A 21,687-nucleotide genomic window follows, 5' to 3' on the forward strand; every position below is an offset into this window, starting at 1 on the left:
GTGTGCTCGTGTTGAGATGTTATGAGTATGTGTACACCATCCAGAGGCAAGAATAGACAAGTATTTCTTGGAGTAAGTGTAGGCCACAGGCAGCCCTCCTGCTGCCTGCCCTCAAAGCCTTGGAGACTTAGTTGAATGCCAGGCCTCCATGCAGCATCTTAAGATAGACCCGCTCAGGCAGCAACAGCACAGGGTATCATATCTCCCAGATCCTTCTCAAAGACAAGACCCCCGCCACCAACAAATCACCCTCAAGGAGATTTACACCCACCACTCAGCCAACGTAAAGGGACCTGACAGTGGACATACGCTCGCACGCCATCCGATTAGTCAACATCCATCACATCCTGACGTTGAGGGGGAACTCCTTCTGAAAATAAATGTATATTTAGGAGCCTCGCTGTGCTGGGGAGGGAGGAGGGAGGCGGGTGTGCGTGGGATCTTGTTACCACTCCGGAGGCTAAAATTAATGGCTCTCGGGCTGTCGCAGGAGTGACACCCAGGCATCGAGCGCCACCACTCGCCTTCTCACCGCCGTTTCCTAACAGATGTCAGTCAAAAGGGCGAAGCGCGACGGGAGACAGATTTGGGGTGACTCTGGTGTCGTTGACATCATTAGGATGGGTTTTCACTGTATGGACTCACTATGCCATTATTGTATTATGTTTTTGACTCAATTGTTGCATACTCTCATTTTATTTTATTTTATTGGCAACCACTACTGTACCTTACATTGAATAGCTAGCCGAGATGAGCAACTTCCACCAAAGCACAAAGGGATCCAGACCTTTCCCTGCGTCAGTTTGAGAGGTTTACAAGTTTGCTTTTCACTCTCAAGACAACAATTCGTTACTGGACAACAATACCTGCTCCTATTCTAACATGGCGCTGCTAACATGATCACATTTTATTCAACATTGTAATTTTTCCCATGAGTTATTGTTAAGTGTCCTTGGGTACATTGAATAGTGATATCTAAATCCAAGCTGAGGATGATGATTATTATTATCATTATAAATCATAGTTGTGGTGGTAGTAGTAAGTGTAGTATCATGGTTGAAGAGTCACAATTCAAATATTTCTGCTGTCAACTGATACTATTCGGATTAAGCATGAGCCGATATTAGATTCTGACGTTATGTTAACATGTTGAAAAACATTGCAGTATCGCAGTATTAAAATTACAGCTCTAAAATGGCCTTTTTAAAAATATTTGGTTGAATAAAATTAAATTATCTCAGTAAGTCCTAGTGTGCCATGTGGTTAACTCATTCACTCCCAATCATTTTCACTGAAGCAACCCTCTTCCCGGCTGCTTTACTAGATTTTGACTGATTTTGCAAAGCCAACAGAATATTGTCTTCTATTGCTATAAAAACATGGAACCCACCAAAAGAAAGATTAGAGTCTCTTCTTTCATTAAGAAAATATTTCTATCGGTTTCTGTTTTGCAGCCATTTACCATTAAAATATAGCTAAGTTTCATCATTATTCAAAAATCTGTTTAAAATAGCTTGTTGCAACATGGCCCTGCTTGATCTCTTATACCCTTCTGCCACCTGCTGAACGTTTTTGTAATAACTACCATTGTTTCAAGTGTTCTCTTCAGTTCAGAGGCTGCATCAAATCCTTCTGTATGCTCTAGCATATATATATATATATATATATATATATATATATATATATATATATATATATATATATATATATATATGTATTTTTTTTTTTATTATTATTATTTATTTTATTTTTTTTAATTTTTTTTTACGTATAAATATGTTTTTGAGACCATGGTAATATTTAAAATAGAACATATTTATAGGTTTTTGGGAGAAAATTAGTTAAGGAGCCAATTACTGTTGATGACTATTAAATCAAACCCATGTGTTACTCGTTAGCCTATGGGCTAACTAGTACCCGCTGGCACAATTTTTTGGAATACAATTCACATAAATCAACAGAGCAAAAAGGGATCCACGTTTGCACAGTGTCTCTTTCGTCGTTGCACCCTCCCCTCCCTCCCCTCTCTGCTCGTGAGGAGAGAAAAAAATACTTGGAGGTGGTTCATTCACTGAACTCCGCAAGCAGCCAATTATATTCTACCGTGCTTTGAAGTCCCCCGTGACAGCCAGTATCAGCTGTTTTGGAAAACTTTATTTTCTAAAAGCACGGTAAACTGTCAGAGCTGGCCCATGCCTAATTTGAATATATGTCATGGTGCCCCTTCAATGCCATCTTGACATCATCAAATTGCAACAATTGGTGATGTATGCACACCCACGTCCGCTCAAACAACACAATAAAACATTTTTAAAACACCAGCTGAAAAACTGAACTGCTGGTGAACCATTAGAAAAAAAAATTGTCCTTCATTAATAAGCAAAATTATTTTTTTCATTATTTTATTTCATTATTGTGTCAGCCGTGGCTCAGGGTGTAGAGCCGGTTGTTCAGTAACCAGAAGGTCGGCTGTTCGATCTCCGCTATCCCCAAGTCATCTGTCGTTGTCTCCTTGGGCAAGGCATTTCACACACATTGCATTGAAGGTGCAAATGTTTGGTGGTGGTCAGCGAGGCCGTAGGCGCACTATGGCAGGCACGCTTCCGTCAGCCTGCCCCAGAGCAGCTGTGGCTACTTAAGTAGCTTACTGTGAAGCGTCTTTGAGTTTTAAGAAAGAAAAGCGCTATATAAATCTGATGCATTACAGGGATGTGATTTTTCCGCTAATTCGCGGAATTCCGCTTTTTTTTATCTCCCCCCCCCCAAAAAAAAAATTCCGATTTTTTTTTTTTTTTTTTTTTTTTTTTTTTTTTTTTTTTTTTTTTTAGTAGTTCATTGTGTATGCACATGACTCCGACAGATAACATATTCTGCTATAACAAAGACATTTGTGGTATGCTCTAATATGAGTTACTTTTCATTTGGTCATGATACAATTATTTGTTCATGAAATTTGAACTCTTCAACATTATTTATGTGTTAACTTAGTAATCACATTAGTTAGATATGATGATATTCTCAGTGATAGTTTTTAAAAGCAAAGGCAGTCCAATGTTTTTGAATGTGACTGATTTTGAGTTGACTAAAACTGCCATTTTATATGGGATAGTTCAATATACATTGAAAATTTATGCTGTTGTTTTGTCTATTTCTTTGTCATGTGAGTGCATTGAAAGTACTTAAAAACACGGAAAACCCATGAGCTCCCTGGACCTAGCTGGGTGCCAGTGGCCCCCAGACCCCCGGCTAAATTTTCAGATAATTTCACTTTGGTCAAATCACATCCCTGTGCATTATTATTAAAGTTATTCTCATTTAAATTAATTTGAGATATACATTATGCGATGTTTAGTGTTTTTGAATGCTTGGCGCAGCAGTGCACACGAACAGTGGATTCTCACAACTGTTGTGAGGTTGGGACGGATCAGGAATAATTCCGCCAAAGTTAAAAAAACCCGATGAACTGCTCTCCGCAAAGGAAGTCGGAATAGACCAAAAGTTCCAATCAAGAGTATAACGACTGGAAAAAGAGTTTGAGGCAACAAGTCACAACAAACGTAACATGACATTTGACTGGTAATTTTACACAGTACACAACTTTAATGTCCCTGTGACCAGTGAAAGCTCAATTATGGCTTTCACCCATTCATTTAGATAGGAGCCAGTTGTTGTCAACCTAAAATAACATAGGAATTTGCTGAGTAGGCAGAAGTAGCTGAAAAAACAATTTCTTTACTTGCTACAAACCATTATTTTATAGCTAAATGCAGTCAGTAAAAAGTACCACTCTCACACCTTTTTATGAACATTTGTTACTGAAGTTATTTTGGATGAACGTGACACCTATAGTTCAAACTAATTGCTTTACTGTACATAATAATGGAGAAAAAAAAAAGAGTGTTATATTTGCTCTCATTGGCCATATCAGGTACAGTACATCTGACGAGATCCAATATAAGAGCTGTATAAAAATTTTGCTTTTACACACAGTAACTACAAGGTAGTCGTAGAGTTAAGCACAGCCCCGAGATATAAATATATTCAAATCCAGAGAGCATGGAATACACTTTTGTTAACTCAAGTCTAAATTGTTGCCACACCTGTCATTGCAGGCGGGAATGATATGATATTATTATTATTATTACTACAATTATATACTGTAATAATAATAATAATAATAATTGGAACTTTTTTTTATAAAAAGTGGCTCAAATATGATACTGTGGCATTCAGGTCTAAGACACACTATCGGGTCAATTAATGTCAGCATGCACGTTTTGTCATCAACATTTATCATGGTGATTTTATTCTAAAGGAGACTAAGGGCAGTGAGTCAAGACTGTGGAGTTGTAAGGCACATAAACATTGCCATATGTAGACTATTTTTCTTTTTTTTGGGGCAATTCTAGCTCAGTGTGTATCCTCAAATCAAATGTTACAACGGTGTTGCAATTTTAATTCAGATAAAATAAAGGGGGGGGGGGGAATCAGCCAATGGAGACTGTGGATTATTATTCTGCGGTATTCAGTTGCAGCTGTGTGGAAAATGCTGAAATTAGTACCTTTTGGACTACTGGGATTCCTTCTTATTGATCAAGAACACACACGCACATCACCTGTCTCACACCCACTCATTCACATGACTGTTACCCTCTTGACACTCTGCACCACACACATGCATATACACACACACACACACACACACACACACACACAATCCTGTAAAAGTGCAAGAGACTCACCATCAGATAGTGTTAAATGAGCAACTAATAGGAGTGGACAAGAGACAGAGCAATTAAAGCTCATCACTGCCTGCCTTCTTTCTCTGAGGTGCCGGTACGCGCCCCAATCAACAACTTGATCACTCACAAGGTGCCCAACGAACAAAAAAAAAAAACGCCAAGCAGCAGCAGTGACATATTGGAGGAAGCGACCTGAGTTAATTCCCTTTTTTTTCTCATTTCAACAAGTGAAAAAAAAGTTAACTTATGACGACGGATTAGTGGTTAGAGCATCTGCCTCACAGTTGAGACATTCTGGGTTTGAATCTCAGCTCACCCTTCCTGTTTGTTTTTCCCCCCCTGGCACCCCAGCAAAATCGCAATACATATCCGATATCTCCCAATGAGAGTGACCCATAAACGGACATATCGGATGTGTTCCAAAATAAACCGGTGACATATTCAGACCTGCATCTGCCTAATCAACATGAATAAAAATGGGGACAAAAAAACACACTAATTAAATGTAAAAAAGCAAAAATATAGACTACTGAATATGATCTACAGTAAATATGCTACATTGAAGTTGTGTCCGTCATTAAATAAGTAAATCTGTGTTGATGGCAGCGAACGAGTTTCGAAAGGTATGCTTCTCACTACGGAAAAACGTTTTTCCTTTCTTTTCTTTGGTCCTTCCTCGGGTCTCCTGACGGCCTCACGACTCTGGCTGGAAGTGTTCGGTTTAGGTGAACTGTATGGGATTTTTTTATAGGTTTTAGGTGAACTAATGAATACACACACACTCGCACGCACGCACATACACATACTCACCCACATACAAAATAAAAAAAAAAGTATAAAAAAAAAAAAAGAGAGCAATGATGATGACATGTCAAATCGGTAAAATTACCGAATGAACAATACTGAGCTCTCCAGAAAAAAAAAAAAAAGGAAAAACGTTTTTCTTCGCACCGTAAAACGGCTTACCTTAACGAGTATAATGTGTCGTATTGTGGCCAAAAGCAGAATCCTGGTCGGTTATTGCAACTTTTGCTGCTGTAAATCCCAAATCCTTGTCATCGTTGCATACTAGCGGCAGCAGCTAACTTGCATTAGCTGACAACTAATTTGTCTTCATCTTCTATTTCTTTCTCTACTTTACTTCTTCTTGGCGATTGGCGTATACTTTTGGTGCATTACCACCCACTTCTTTAGCATGCAATAAAGGTGACCACCATCACACCTAAGTGACAGGACCAGCCAAAAAATGGATATGACTGATAGTTTCAAAAATACGATACATGGATAAAGACATTCCATATATGGTTATTAAATTTCAATTAACAACTAGTCCAATGTGTAATCAAACCCAAAGTCTACTCCAGCTCACTCTCGATACCAAATGGTCTGTATGGTATTTTTTCAGTTTATATATGTCTACACAACATGCAATAAATACTAAAAGTCTGTTTGACTGTTCAAAACTATCCATAACACAAAACGGTGGCTCGACTACACAGTAAATCCCCACGACGGAGCCTCTAAAGGCCAATAAATTTGCATCTTATGATCACAACAAATGACTTCTAGCTGTCACAACTGTGCCCACAAAAGTGAGTAGCCGGCTACATCTACGGCCCCTTGAGGTGGATGCCGTATATTTCTTCTCGGGTATTGGAAATCAATGAGTGGCAAATTATTTATGGCAAAAAAAGGCACCGTCGTGTTAAATTACTGTCACCAGAAACCACTGAGATTTACGTGCAAGCGCCAAGCACACAAATCATGCACAGTCAGCACAGGTGACTCACTCCAAATATGTAACTAACCCGTTCATCATTTCCTCTTAGAGGTCCAAACAATAACAAGAAAGTGTGGAGCTAAATCTATTACAATAGCCTTTTGTTTTCCATCAAGTCTCCTGTGGCCGCTCAGTGAGTTATCTGTTGACCCACTTAGGCCACTGTTGCTTTTCTTATTGATTGTTTCTGCTCAGGCTGTCACAACACTGGGGCACAATGAGCAAGCCTAGGATGGTCCAATCAAGGCTACATATACAGTAACTAAAAGCTGTTTATAGGAACCCACTAAATGAAGGCCAGGGAAAACCTTTGAGGGTTGTTGTTTTTTTTTTCCAGCATGACAATAGGCACAACTGGTAAAATACTGAGTATAGCTGAGAAAGAAAATGTGCTAAAATATTATTCTTAGTGTGGCCAAGTGGGCCAGCGTGTGAAAAGGTGAATTCAGTTGAAGATGGTTAAGTGAAAGTTTGAAAGAGTCCATTGTGATGCTGGATGGTCTTTTTTGACAGGACTAAACCACCATGAATGTCTGTGGGATTCTTTAACAGGGCACCATTGGCATACTGCCACCTATTTGATTTATATTTAACACAGTTTCAAAACTCATGGATCTAAATTAAATGTTCCTATTCCTTAAAGTGTTGTCTTAAGAGTCTCTCTGACCTTTTTCATCTTGGAGTTAAGTTGCCAAGGAAAGTAACTCAGCCAGCAACAACTAGCCATGCTAAAATGTGAGGCGATGCTAACTTGTTGTTTTCTGCGTGGCTCAATACATTGCGATTGCAAGATAAATTATGAGTAAAGAACAAAGACCATGAATTATTTAGTAGTGAGTTGGAAGTTAAATTGGAGCTCAACATGCATTTTGGAATAAATTGCACCGAAAATGACACACCTGATTCATTTTACTTAGCCATTGTGACAAGAGAAGTTCCTTACCATAGCTTATGAGTCAGTATCTCCAAAGAGACATGAAGTGAATCAGTCGGCCGTTGTGCAGGGTATGTCCAAAAAAATGGGCATGATTGTGATCCTGTTGAGTTGTTTAACAAGAAACATCCAAGTGATGATGTGAAAAGCATTAAAAAAAAATGTGCGCAGTTTGCTCAGGTTGCCCATGTAAACATTAGCTGTTTAGCCGCTACAAGCTAGCCAAGCAGACTGAAGCAGCATCAAAAGTGTCATCTTTTGATCATACACATTTGTAACTTGTGATGATATTAGCACCATATGTAGGACCATAACTTCAAAATTTTATTTACAATATAAGACTATTCATTAGTCCTGTCGTGTACATTTTTAGTAGTTCTCCCTTGTTCGATAAAACAATGTAAAGTTATGATATGGATGGAATTTTTTTTCTCATAGCTCCCAAAAGGCCTAAACACATGATATGTACCTATTCACGTCTTTATAAAGATGTGTATACGTGTGAACATGGCCCAAGACAGAAGGACATGTCATCAGGCGAGAGTGAGGTTAAGAAAGACGGGAGCACAGGCCAGAGGGCAGCCAGAGCTCCTTCCAGGCTGATTTATGACCGGAAAGCGAGAGGACGCAGGATGCTTCGCCTGCTACGATCACAGCTCCTGTCCTCCTGTTGGAATGCTTCCATCCGGCAGGTCCAAACTGACAGATTCATACTGTCCACCCCCTCCTCTTTCAACCCACGCCGCCCCCCGGGGTTGCTCACAACTACATTTATCATGTTCTCACATAATAAATCACGGCAGCCAAAGTGGGCCTGATAAGTGCTTGCGTGGCTGTCGAACGACCGCTCCCCTAATCTGACTGCCAGACAGCCCCCACAGGCCTTCGGACCACCATGAGTGTCCGCGGGATCCCTTAACAGGGCACCATCGGGATACATGCGCCTTGCTGCTAATTCAGTTGTTAACATAACCCACTCTCATGCATACTGACAGCCTCCTTCGACAACGCGCCATGAAGTCCTACATAGGCCTTAGCTGCTTTATTTTCATTGTCCACAATCATCCGTGCTCATTTCCAACGGTGAGTCATGATGGGGGAAGAACAGAGGAATCGTGCAAATTGCTTTTCCACCAATTGCCTATATTGTGTTCATATTTTTAAACCGTTTTGAATGGTCGCCAGAGATGGGCAATTTGCAAAATTATGTAGGTCCGTCATTCATCATTCGTCAGCACACTGGGCACCTTTCCGTCATTGTTCCATCATTTTTCTGAGCTAATCATCAGTCCGTCATTTTATTTTAACCACATTTCCCTCATCATTCCGTCACCGGTCTACAGAGGCGGGTTTTCCGTCAGTACTGTCTTACACTGACGTAACTGCTTTTAACAAATCTTTTATACACATAATGTTACACTGTAAAAAAATAGAGAGTAACAATTACTAGAAAAAAAACATCGTAAAGTTTTTTTCACTCAGAAATTCAAAGTCAATTTTACAAGGAGATTTTTGAGCACATGTGTTTGGATTGGGGCGGATATATGTTAAGTTGTTGTAATGTCTGTGTAAACAATGTGTGACTAAAATGAGACGAAACCTTTTTGAGTTTTCATTGACAAACACAATCGCACGTAGAAATGACAACAATGTGAGGAAAATTCATTTTCATCCAAATGTCTGTGTAAACAATATGCGACTAAATTGAGACGAAACCTTTTTGAGTTTTCATTGACAAACACAATCGCACGTAGAAATGACAACAATGTGAGGAAAATTCATTTTCATCCAAATGTCTGTGTAAACAATATGTGACTAAATTGAGACAAAACCTTTTTGAGTTTTCATTGACAAACACAATCGCACGTAGAAATGACAACAACGTGAGGAAAATTCATTTTAATCCAAATGTCTGTGTAAACAATATGTGACTGAATTGAGACGAAACCTTTTTGAGTTTTCATTGACAAACACTATCGCACGTAGAAATGACAACAATGTGAGGAAAATTCATTTTCATCCAAATGTCTGTGTAAACAATATGTGACTAAATTGAGACAAAACCTTTTTGAGTTTTCATTGACAAACACTATCGCATGTAGAAATGACAACAATGTGAGGGAAAAGGCATTTTCATCTAAATGTCTTAAACCACGACTAAAACTAAAATGGCTGCCAAAAACAACACTGGATTCATGTTGAGGTAACCTGACATGACACCATATTTATTTATGTCTGTCTGTGCACATTTTATAGCGAAGCATTTCATGCAACTCACCCTCACCTTTACTTGTGCGGCGGGCTCGTACAAATGGGCTTAGAGTGTATCGCGGGGGTTAATCAAACACAAGGCGCACATAAAAGCAGCCAGAGGCAGTGTGAGTATTTACAGTAATAAAAGTTAACAGCGGTCAAACCCTCTGGGATCACATTACTCGTCAGACATGTGGCTGCAGCTCGCTCCCTTTTGCTTTATGGAGGTCGGCCCTAAGGTAAAGCAAGCTGCAAACGCCGTGTTGTTCCACACGGAAGACAAGAAAACAAACTTTTTGTAGTTCACTGCCCTCCAACCTCCCTCCTCCTCCTCCTCCACTGATGTCACACCCTTAACCTCCAGATGATAAATTTCCCCCACAGAAGCCCCAGAGTGGGAAGACCCCCAGTGCTGGAAGAGCCTCGTGTGTCCTCCGTGTCGCATCCTGTTTGCGTAGTCAGGGCTTCAACTAGTGATCTGTGTGCTCGTAATTCAATGTGAGACAACACTTCCTCGTGCACTCATTTTATTTATTTTTTTTATAAGTGGACCTCTCTGCTTTGTCAACCTTTGCCCCTTACAGGGGGCAATTTGTCTTACACGTGGACAAACAAGTCATCTCTCTATTCACTTATGAGCAAAAAGGGACCAAAATAAAATCTTGAGTTGTCCAAAAAATTAAATACATTGTGGTATACGGTTATAGAAATGGCCTAATGGTTAATCCGTTAATCGATCAATCAATTACCAATACTCCTAGATAAGAATTGGTGAGTACCGATACCAGATATCGTATTGTGCCTTATTTCAAGGTGTCGGTATTTGCGACATTGACCGATACAAACATCGGCCATCCTTTTGTGGCCATTTTATGATTGAATTTGCCATTAAGTTCATGCAATTTTTAAGGACAACTGATATATTGGACTTTATTTAAAATTATCCATCTTTTTTTTGGGGGGGGGGGGTGGTTCTATTTTATTAAAAATACTAGTGCTTTTGGCACTAGGTATTAGTGACTACTCAAGAATTGAGTCCCACCCGTCCCTACTCCTAGTCTCAACTCCTCATGTGTGTTACTACGCTCCGATCAATACCAATTAACCTGTTAAAGTTTGCAACCTCCACTGGCCCCTAATCTCCTTTTGGATAAAGTAAGTCTTAACTCATTCAATCCCAGCCATTTTCACTGAAGCAACCCCCTTTGCTCCCAGCTGTTTTACTGGATTTTGACTGATTTTGCAAGTCCCACAGAATATTGTGTTCTATTGCTATAAAAATGAGGAACCTACCAAAAGAAAGATTAGTGTCTCTTCTCTCATCAGGAAAAAGAAGTATATTTCTATCTGTTTCCATTTTGCAGCAATCGGCGTCAGAATATATCTAAGTTTCATCATTATTCCAACAAGTCTTCCAACAATAACGACTATATTGGTCATTTTACCATGCACCAAAATACAACCAAGTGTCACGTATTGTAGTTTAGCGACCTCTATCGGCCAAGTTGAATAGTGCAAAAATCCAAACGCTAGACTCAAACCCGGCCTGTCTGATCGGAAGACGAACGTTGATCTTAATGATAATTTTAGTGTATTTTTTCGTGTTGACATGTATGTCAATTCACTGTCGGATTAATGATTGGGGTTAGCAAAGGCTTTCAGTGTGGTTGTACCGTACCCGTTATGTCTTTATACAGGACACTAATGGTTGAGGTTAGGAAAAGGCACGGCGAGGTTGTAGACTGCTACAAAGCATGTAGTGAACACTAACAAAACATGTAGACAACACTAAAACATTCACTGGCCAAGTAGCTCAGTCAGATAAACACTCGTCATCTGACCAGAGGGGCCGGATTCAAGTCTAGCTTTTGAATTTTTACGCTATTCAACGTGGCCGATAGAGGTCGCTTAACTAAAACACATAACACTTGATCGTAATTTAGCACCTTTTTCAAAATGACCTATATGGTCGTATTTATTGGAGGACTGTCTCCATTATTCACATTCCCGTTGAAAACAAAGCTTGTTGCAACTTGGCCCTGGTTGATCTTGTATACTCTGCTTCCATCTGCTGGCTGTTTTTTGTAATAACTACCATTGCTTTAAGCCACCTCTTCATGTCAGAAGAAGCCTTCTATTTGCTCCTGCATATTAAAAAATAAAATAAAAATGGAAAAACGTATAAATACGTTTTTGGGAGTGAAAGACAAAGTATTATAAAACATATTTACACGTTTTTGGGTTTGAATGAATGAATGTTCACCAATCAATATCTATCAATGCTGCAGCTATTATACTCCATCGTTTCCACAATGAATCAAGAAATTGATATGTAATTTTCAAGGACATTGGTCAAATGCTTGCAGTGCTTTGTTAATGGATGCAGTAGGATTTGAACCTGCAAGCCCCAACCCGTCTTTATCTTTATAGACTAAGCTTTGGCCCCATTACGGAAGCATGTGGATACGTATTTATCGCTGGTGGGAAATATACGCAGACACAGAGCGGGACACAGAGAGAGAGAGAGTCTCCTGATTGATCAACTCCCTATCTGGCTATTTACGATCTGGCTGCGGCGCAGGCGAGCCTCTGCCAGACAGAAAAGCAATTAATCTGCAAACGAGCTGGGGAACAGCCGGCCTGAGCATTGGAGCCTCCTACCAGAGCGGCTCTGGAGGAGAGATAAGGCTGCAGACGGCTATTTATTGTACATTTTAATTAAGTGCTTGTTAACGCTAGTTATCTTAACAGTCACAAAATTACCGTTGTAATGCGTTTAGTTGGAGGAAAAATGGAGGCCAGGCCGGAGTGTTTCTATGGAAGCTGGCGCGGCGCGGCCTTCCTCATTGCGAGCGAATTCAGAGGAGGCGGATGCCACAATGATCTAAACTCAGGCGCTAATGGTTATTTAATATGGCCATCAGTGGTCCTGAGTCCCCCAGCATACGGCGTTCGCACAATAGCCTCCAAAACCCTCTTTAACACTTATTTGAGATGACAGGAAAAATGAAACCGTTTGTGCTTTCAATGGAAAAGCAATCATTGCTACATTATACTCTGCTTGCCCTATCATGCTAATGCCAGGTAAAAATGTCACCAAATGTATTTAAAGGGCCTGATGGAGTGTTGCCGTTTGATTCCTGCTGCCTGCCTGATTAATAGAAGAAGGTGGGGAGGGGGGAAAAAAACCTTCAATTTGTATGTAAATGCAACCTGGGCCTTCGTATCATCTGCACACCTGCACCTGGAGGAAAATAATAAACTCAAGTTTAATGCGGCAATTATGAGCGTTTATGGGAATTGTGGGGTGGGGCGGTGGGCTTGATGAGAGGGGATGCATCGCCACGACGTTGGAATGACCTGATGCACAAACGAGACACACAATTATTCTTAACTTGGGCGATTAACAGGAATGATTCAAACCACCATTGTTTGTCTTTCCTGTACTAAAGTACATATAACACTTTAAAACGACTCTTGCTGCATTTGCTCGCTTTAGTGGGTCTTCACATTTACGCAAAAAAAGATAAATTACAAATAAATGACATATAAGGGCCGCACAAAAAAGGTATTTTAAAAATGATAAAATTATGATTATAAACAAGTTCAATAGTATAAAGTAAATTAAAAAGGTTAAAATAATACACTAAAAAAGTTAAAATTAAATTAAAAAATTTAAATAAATAATAAATAAAGTTAAATAGATCCTAATATGACGATATTTTAGTTTTTTTAATAGAAAAACAATACAGTCTTGTGATTGTGGCTTACTTCTCGTAAATGGCATGTCATTTCTCATGTCTTGATTTCTGGGAGGAATTTCTTTCTTTTTTTTTTTGAAAAAAATCTCAAATTTTGTCACTTTTCCTCCTAATAATAAAGGAAATAACCTTTATTATTCAGACTTTTAAAAAAATCCCGTCCATAAAAATGATAAAATATTATCGGAAATATATTGCAATTTTTTCGTTTTGTTTTTTACAGTAACTTCAAAAATAGTTGAACAGACTACAGTATTATCCTTGATGTTATCCATCAGTTGTATAAATGATACAGGTGTCAAAATTATCGCGTTATTATCACGTTAACTTAAAGTGCCTTTAACGGCACTCATTTTTTTTAACACTCGATTAACGACCGCCCCTAATTTGGAAAGGGGATTCCAGTCATGATGCACTTTATTGTCACGTCATGTCATTTCAAGCTCTACATGAACAAAATATATATATATATATAATCAATATAGATACACACACCCATTAATACACCTGCTACACATACAGAATTTCCTTTTCAGCCTACCTGAAAAGCTATAGGCACACTTTGAAGAGAATCCCAGTTGAATCCGAGTTCTTAACCAGGTTTACGAGGCCCGGCTTTCAAGCCACCGCGGTGTCATAGATGGCGTATGATAAAAAAAAAACACAAACGAGGGCACACGGCGAAGCGACAAAGGCCTTTTTGAGCAGACAGAAGAAAGTGACGACAGCCATTTGGATGAGCGTCAAAAACTTTTTGGCGGCGGGTATTATGCGGCCGAGTGGACTGGAGCGCCGCGGTGAGATAATCGTTATCTGCCTAGATGATCTACTCGGGCATGATAATAGCGCTACAGCGGTGTGACTGCGATAGAGCTCAAGATGTGGGCTCTCCTCTCTGAAGGAGTAGAAGAAGAAAAAAAAATCCCCAGCTGCCTAATGGCTTTAGACAGCAGCCATTCGGCGCTGCTAATCTTCCGTCTCTCTGAAAATAACTTTTTGTGCCGTATGAAGATTGGATTTTACAGATCACAACGGCACGGTAATGCATTCACTCAGCTGTACTTCTCATGAGAAACGTATCGTGATCTCTAATAATATTCTGTATGTGGCGGCAGCCAAGCGCTGTCTTTAAATGCGACTGCGTATTAATATTAATATTTATGGACTGTGGAGCAGCGGCGGGCGTCTGAGGGGTACGGGCAGAACAAACTTCCATTAATTCCTATGGAGGGGAAAGTCCAAATTAATTCCTATTCACATTTTAATGCCTTTATGCTAATGCGGGCACCCGGGGAAAGGGACGTCCTCACAGGAGGAGGCGGGTTAAAGTTGACTGCTGCACCTGAAAAATGTCATTCAGCATTGGGAAATCGGGCCGTACGGGAAGGTTACGATTAACTGAACACACACAGTCAGTTACAATTTGCATTTCTATCCGTGAGCTCAAGGATTTGACGGGATTGGTCAAGAACAATCACTGTTTATTAAAAGTTTTTACACCTACAATAAGAAAGATAGGCCTTGAAAAAGGCTTGTCAATAAAAATATTTGCAAATTTAGCATTTCTACTACATGGCTCAGCAAGGTTTTCCATTTCAAAATAACACTATGAGAAACTAAAAAAAAACACACGCTGTATTGAACACATCAGTCTTGACAAAACATGCAAATAAAAAGAACAAGGGTCTGCTGTATTTACCTCTTGGCATGTAAAGTGTAATACAATAAAAAAAAATTGTCATTTCTTAAAACATAAAATTATGTTGTAAATATGTTGTTTGTGGAATTTACAAAAATTTAGGTTAGGTTTATTAAAGATTCTAATTATACTTGGAGATTTAAGGCTTTATTTTCATGACCGGCGTAAATCCGGCACGGTGAATGGCATCTCTGTATAGAGGCAGGTTAGACCTGATGTTGGTGATTTTGCTCGTGTGTCCGGGTGGCTTAAAAAGTGTATTACAATGTCTCAGTGGGTTTGATGCCCACCGTTGACATATTTATGAGCAAAATATGTTGGACATCCACCACTTATTTCTGCAGAGCTCAGAATCTGTTTGCCTATGCACCGATCAAATCCACAAAAATCGCCTTATACCAACCGTGCCAGTGACGCTCTGTGAATTAGATTTAATGTGACAAACGCTTTGATCGTTCATGTCATCCTTTAAAACATCCTATTTCCTAAGGTCTGCCATGTTTTCATGTAATTTGACAGCCGTGAGCCCATTGAAAAGAGATACAATGCTGCCATCTGCTGGCGATAGTTAATGGGTGTTTTTGGATTTCACAAACCCCATTCACAAAGCAGCGCTGCGCAAGACGTTGCACTGCCCATTGAAAAGAAAAAAAAAACATAATTGGCGTTATTGGTGGTATACAGTGGGCGTATCTTTAACGTCAATTGACGTTTTTGGCGGTAAAAGTGTTAAAGTTTAAAGTTGTTGTTTTTTAAGTCTGTTAGCATCATTGAAGATTGAATCGTCTCTGTGTTTTCAAAATAATTTTATTTTTGGTTCATTTAAGATTCTAAATATTCTTTGCTGTCCACCCTAAATTCACAGCAGCACAAAGCAAATTGAGGGCCAAACATGTACTATCATTTGACCTGCACAGACAAAATAAAAATCAATGACTTTAAAACACAACTAAATAGGACTTGAAACGTCCTTTAGGGACGGACGCCGTATCCCACAGTAACCTTGTCGTGTTCTCACCTGTGCACAAATAAAATCTAAGCCTTGTCGCTGAAACAATTTCTAGAGCAAATTCACATTAATGGCTCAAAGCACCCCGGCAGCCTCCATCCCGGAGGAAACGGGCCAAGTCGATCCATTCTGATTTGTGCCGACTGGTTAGTGAGGTAAACACAAATAGATTACTCTGGTACACAATCGTACCCGCGCTCGGCATTCCAGCTGTTATCATTACGCGTTGACTCGGAAGACAAGCGCGCACGGCCTCCAGATAGGTCGCCATCAGTACATGTCGCCGTTGTGACACCTGGGGGGGGGGTAATTGTCATTAATTGCAATCATTTGGGCAGCGGGTCAAGGTGTAGCGCAGGTGTTTGGAACCGAACACGATCATTCCCATCAAAAAAAATGAAAAAAAAGGAATTATCTTGCCTTTGCACATCACTGTTGTCCATTTCTTCTGCTTCTATTGCACATTAGCGGGTAATTGGGACTGGACCAAAAAAGAGAGAATAAGGGGTGTCATCATCATTATTCTCTCACCCTCCTCCATTTCCTCCATTCATAGTGAAGATGGAGCGCTCTCATCAGTTCTGACGGGACGAATGTAAGAGATAGCAGCAGGAAGGCCGATCAGCACGGCCATTTAACGTCACATTAAACAAACAAAGGCGACAGTGGCCAAATGCCATTATCGCCCAAGAAATTAGACACATGAGGATATTATTCCATCGTGTAGCTTCATATCTCAACACTGACTTGCTTCTGTGAGTGTCTCCATTCGACATTTTTGGGCCGCTTGCTGTGAAAGCATGTGCAAAGGGGGGAAAGAAGAAAAGTGTACTTTTCACACCACGGATGTTAGGACTTTTCAGTTTGGCTCGAACATAAAACACCAGATGTGACAGGACCAATATTTGGGCAGGGCGGCACAGAGGTCAGGTCATTTGTAATCAAATTGGCACATTTAAAAAATCTTTGAAAACAAACATGTATTGCTCCACAATGTTGTGTGCGTTTGTCTTCTGGGAAACTATATGGCTCATGTTTGTGATGACCATTTTGCCTCGTTCCTAACCCCTTTTGCGGAAATTTTCCAAAAGTATGCCTTTTTCTAGCAAGCCCTGATTTGTGGTCACTCCGCAATGTTGTTTGCATTTATATTTGCTTTCCAGGGAGCGACCACATTTGTTTCACCCAGTCTTAATCCTTGTTGTTTTCCCTTGATTTCTCTTATAGTAGTTCGCCCTTTTTTTTGTACATCCTGCTGTGTGGTCATTCCACAATGTTGTGTGGGTTTTTGTTCAGGTTCTGGGGCATTACCCAATGTACTTGTTTGCACCGCTTCTTCATGATTTTGCTTAATTTCTCCAAAATATTCCCTTTTTCATTCAACCCTGACGTATGGTTGCTCCACAATGTTGTGCACATTTTTGTTTGTCTTTTGGGGAGCTATATGGCTCATGTTTGTGATGACCATTTTGCCTCATTCCTTGCCTGTTTTGTAAAAAAAAAAATCTAAATAGCTTTTTTCTAGTAAATCCTGATGTGTGGTCATTCCACAATGTTGCGCGCCTTTTATATTGACTCTCCAGGGAGGTGCTAAATGAATTTTTGTTGCACCTATGCTATTTCACTTCTGGACATTTTATTGCTTTGCATTTCCAAAATAATCCCTTTTTTCCAGCAAACCCTGAGAGGGTCGCTTCACAATGGTGCATCTGTTCATGTTTGATTCATGGATCTACTCAACTTATTTGTTCCACCTAGTCTGGCTGAGTTAAATTTCTTGATAGTCGTTCTCTTTATACTTGACACAAATTGTTTTTGTTCAATACTATTCCAAAGAAAGTATGCATAAAAATACCTTCCCACTAACAGACACCTCTCTCCTAGGAAACGCCTCATCCATCTGCAGTTGAGTGAATTAACACCCCCATCCAGTAAAATGTCAAAAAATGAGTTTGTACCCAAACGGATGCCTCCCCAATCTGCAGTTGAGTCAAAAACCGCCCCCGGCTGGTCTGTGCTAAAGTACAGTAACCTTCTTCTACCCTTCAAATTTGAGTCTCGACTCCCCTGCTGTTGCTGTTCATCTGTATTTACCCCCTGAGACTTACACACACTCCCGTATTCCTCTGATGAAAAGTACAAAAGAGCCATCTCGGAACTCCAAAGTGTGTGTTTGCGAGTGTGTGTGTGTTTCTGTGTGTCCTGCACAGGCCTGGGAGGAGCGCAGACACCAGGAGCAAACATCCTCAATCTGTCCTAATAAGCACGGTCTGCATACAAAGTGCAGACTTCAAATATAACAACTAAGCTACATTCCCTCATAAAATAGAGGGAAAAAACAGTTTACCATGGCTGTGATGATTTACCCACTAACATGTGCCCTCCACAAACAGCCACGTATGCCAGCGCACGTGTGTGTTTGTGTGTGCCTGCCTGACGAAAATACACAGAAGCAGCTGTGGGCCTCATGTTTGAAGGCCTGCGACGCAACGTGGAGGTACACTGCGACTTGGAGGACGTGTAACCGATGATGGAGGGCGGGCCTCGACTTGTGTGCACAGGTGTCGGCGACAAATGAGATGTTTATCATCATCTCCGGCAGACGTTTTCACCCAGAGAGCGGTTCTGCTGTCATCTACTGGCATCAGGCTCAGGAGTTCATTACGGCGCTCGTAACTTGAAGTTCCATTGCCCCGGAAGAGCCACACTTTTGCTCCACCAAAATGGTGGTGGGAAATTTTTTCAAGGTGAGAGGTGGGGCACATAGGACAACACACTTCCAAGCCAGATGTATGACAACATTTTCAAATATGGACAAAATATCACGTGAGGTGCGGAATTTGGACACAAAAGCAGAGAGGGCACGGAATTTAAAATCTTTATATCCAAAAATATAAAGTAACAAAAGAGAGCATAAATGGATGCAGAACAATAAAAATATAAAGTAATCACAAAAAGTAAGGCTGGATGGCCTCAACGAAAGAAACCACGACGAAGGAACCAAACAAACGTGTCACTGAGCAACTCCATTGGTAGAATAAATATAATATGAATTCAGTATGACAGAATAAAGGCCTATACGACAAATATAGGACCATAGCAACTGCTTAGCAGCCGACAACATCGCAAGGACCCAACCCAAAACACAGCCACAACACAAAATCCGTACAAAGTGTGCGCTCTAAATGAATTTCAGAATTCATAACGCATTTCTTAATGGATGTATAAAAGATCCACTATTCAACAAAATAACCACATGATAACGTTGCATGAGCTTTCTTGCATTAAAAAAAAACATTCAAGGACGGCACAAAAACTGCTGAACAAGAAACCAACATTAAGTGCAAGAACTCATTTTGTGCATTTTCTACAAAAAATCTACTCGCCTAAATGGAGTTAAGTTAAAATTTTAAATTTTGATAAATTATTTTAAATTTAATATTTTGAATTTCATTGTTAAATTATATTATTAAATATTATTATTTATTTATTTATTTAAATACATTTTACAATTACTATTTTTGTCCTGCATATCATTCCAAATCCGCCAAAAAATTATTAGGCCTACTCGTGTCGTAATATTGGCCAATTTAAGACCTGGTGTAAGCACAACTCAATCATGTCTGCCATCTAGTTGTGAATGATGATATTACAACTCAAAACTATTCAGCGGGATTGGGACCAGGCCAGCCAGCAAATGATGAAAAAATACATTTTTGTAAACCCAATATATTCAACAACAAAAAAATGTCAATATGCATTTTCCAAGAAAAACGGTGGTTTGATTCTCCCCCCAAAAAACACATAAAAGAAAAAAAAAACTTAAAAAAAAAAAATTATCATTGAAAAAGTATTGGGAAAAAATCTGCAAATGTTGCCTAGCCGTTTTAGGGTCTACTGTAGTAGAGAAAAAATATTTATATTATAACATTCACATGATTAAAGACATTTCAAGCTTATCAATTATAATCCCCCTCAAAAAAATGTACAATAAGAATACAAATTTCCCAGTTTCTCATAAAAACATTTTTATTGTATGAGATCCTCAAACATCCCAATGAAAGAGTTTTGCTATCTCCAGCAAGATCCGGCCCATCCTGCCCTCGCCGCCTTTGCTCCACCCGAAGCACGCTTGCATATTCCGGGGGAAAAAAAGAGTCACCCATGCCAGGACCTGCTGGCCGCAATCGCGAGAAGACAGATGGCATCACCAAATCGATAACCGCACACAACGTTGCCCATTTTGTGGACAAATAAATTTACTTTGACAGAGTTTGTGCAGAGCGATTGGGCGACCTGCTCGCTTCCCATCCGAACAACATCCTCCCTTCCACTCCCCAGGCACGCTTTTATTTATGGCACTTGGGTCCTGGTGCTCCTGTGTGCTTTGATGTTTAATTCAAGGACCCACAAGCCGGCAGGGAGGAGAATGTGGGCGTGTTGGGAACTCACCAGGACTCTGGAGCTCAGGAACTCTTGATTTCCTACAAATATGCCTGCTGTTGCTCACACTTTTCTCTTGTCAATGTGAATTGTGGCTCCATGTGCTTGGGAGTGTCATTTCTCGTACCTGGCTTCCAAACTGTCTGGATAATGCATTATTGTACAGTATGCCACTTTCTAAGTCTCTAAAATTTGTGGTTACATTTGACTCCTTATTCTCTTCTATTGTTAAATTTTGTGAGCGTGCAATGTTCTGATTGCTGGATTTCGTTTCTGGATAACACACTTTTACACTCCGCAGTCTCAGATTTGGTGCAGCTCTGCCCCAAGTCTCCTATTGGATAACCACACAAAACACTTTTTTGTCCCCTACTGTTGCTTTTTAGTGCGTCGTGTCGCTTTGCCTTTCTCTCCGGACTCCGCTGTTGTTATTGAGATAGACAAATAGGGTTTTTTTTATTTTATCTTTGATACCGATTATTACCACCCGAAGAAGCCGATAACTGATGTAAGTAGCAGATGTTTATTTGCAGTAAAAGGTCAAATGTTGGCGGGTCAATTTCATGTACAAATTGCATTGCTCATCTCAGGATTGCTTGTGAAATTCCAGATTTATATGTTTTGATTTTGGCCATCTGATAAATTGGGCCGACATTACTTGTTGTTTTTTTTTACTTTACAGGATCAACTCGCTGGCCGTATTAAACCTCTTAAAAAAGGCCGATGCTGCAAAATGTCAAATAGCGGCACCAATAATCGGCCCAGCCAATAATCGGTTGATCCCTACTGCACAGTCTCCGCACTCTGACAACAGTTGGGTCAAAAGTAACCCATTTGTGGATCAAAAATGGACCGATCCACTTTATGGGTCAATTTGACCCAACTTTTGGGGTTGTTTTATACAAAATGACCCAATTCTTTGACTCAAGTAAAGGATCTGACCAATATTTTTACGCCCATTTCTTGACTCAAAGTTGGGTCATATCGACCCAAACATAGGATTGGTCCATTTCTGACCCATAGTTGTGTTATTTTTGACCCAACTGTTTTTAGAGCGCGCTTTACT

At 39.9% G+C, this 21,687-nt stretch overlaps 1 long non-coding RNA gene across 1 annotated transcript in view; it reads left to right on the plus strand.

Moving 5' to 3' along the window:
- The window catches only part of LOC144051122 (uncharacterized), a 42,369-nt gene extending 21,540 nt beyond the window's left edge, over positions 1–20,829 (plus strand). The window contains exons 3-4 of the long non-coding RNA XR_013293999.1: positions 18,740–18,925; positions 20,260–20,829. This is a non-coding gene — a long non-coding RNA (uncharacterized LOC144051122). The remainder of the gene's footprint in view (positions 1–18,739; positions 18,926–20,259) is intronic.
- The last annotated feature ends 858 nt before the right edge of the window (positions 20,830–21,687 follow it).

The sequence above is a fragment of the Vanacampus margaritifer genome, chromosome 4, assembly GCF_051991255.1.
Source record: "Vanacampus margaritifer isolate UIUO_Vmar chromosome 4, RoL_Vmar_1.0, whole genome shotgun sequence".
NCBI lineage: Eukaryota > Metazoa > Chordata > Actinopteri > Syngnathiformes > Syngnathidae > Vanacampus > Vanacampus margaritifer.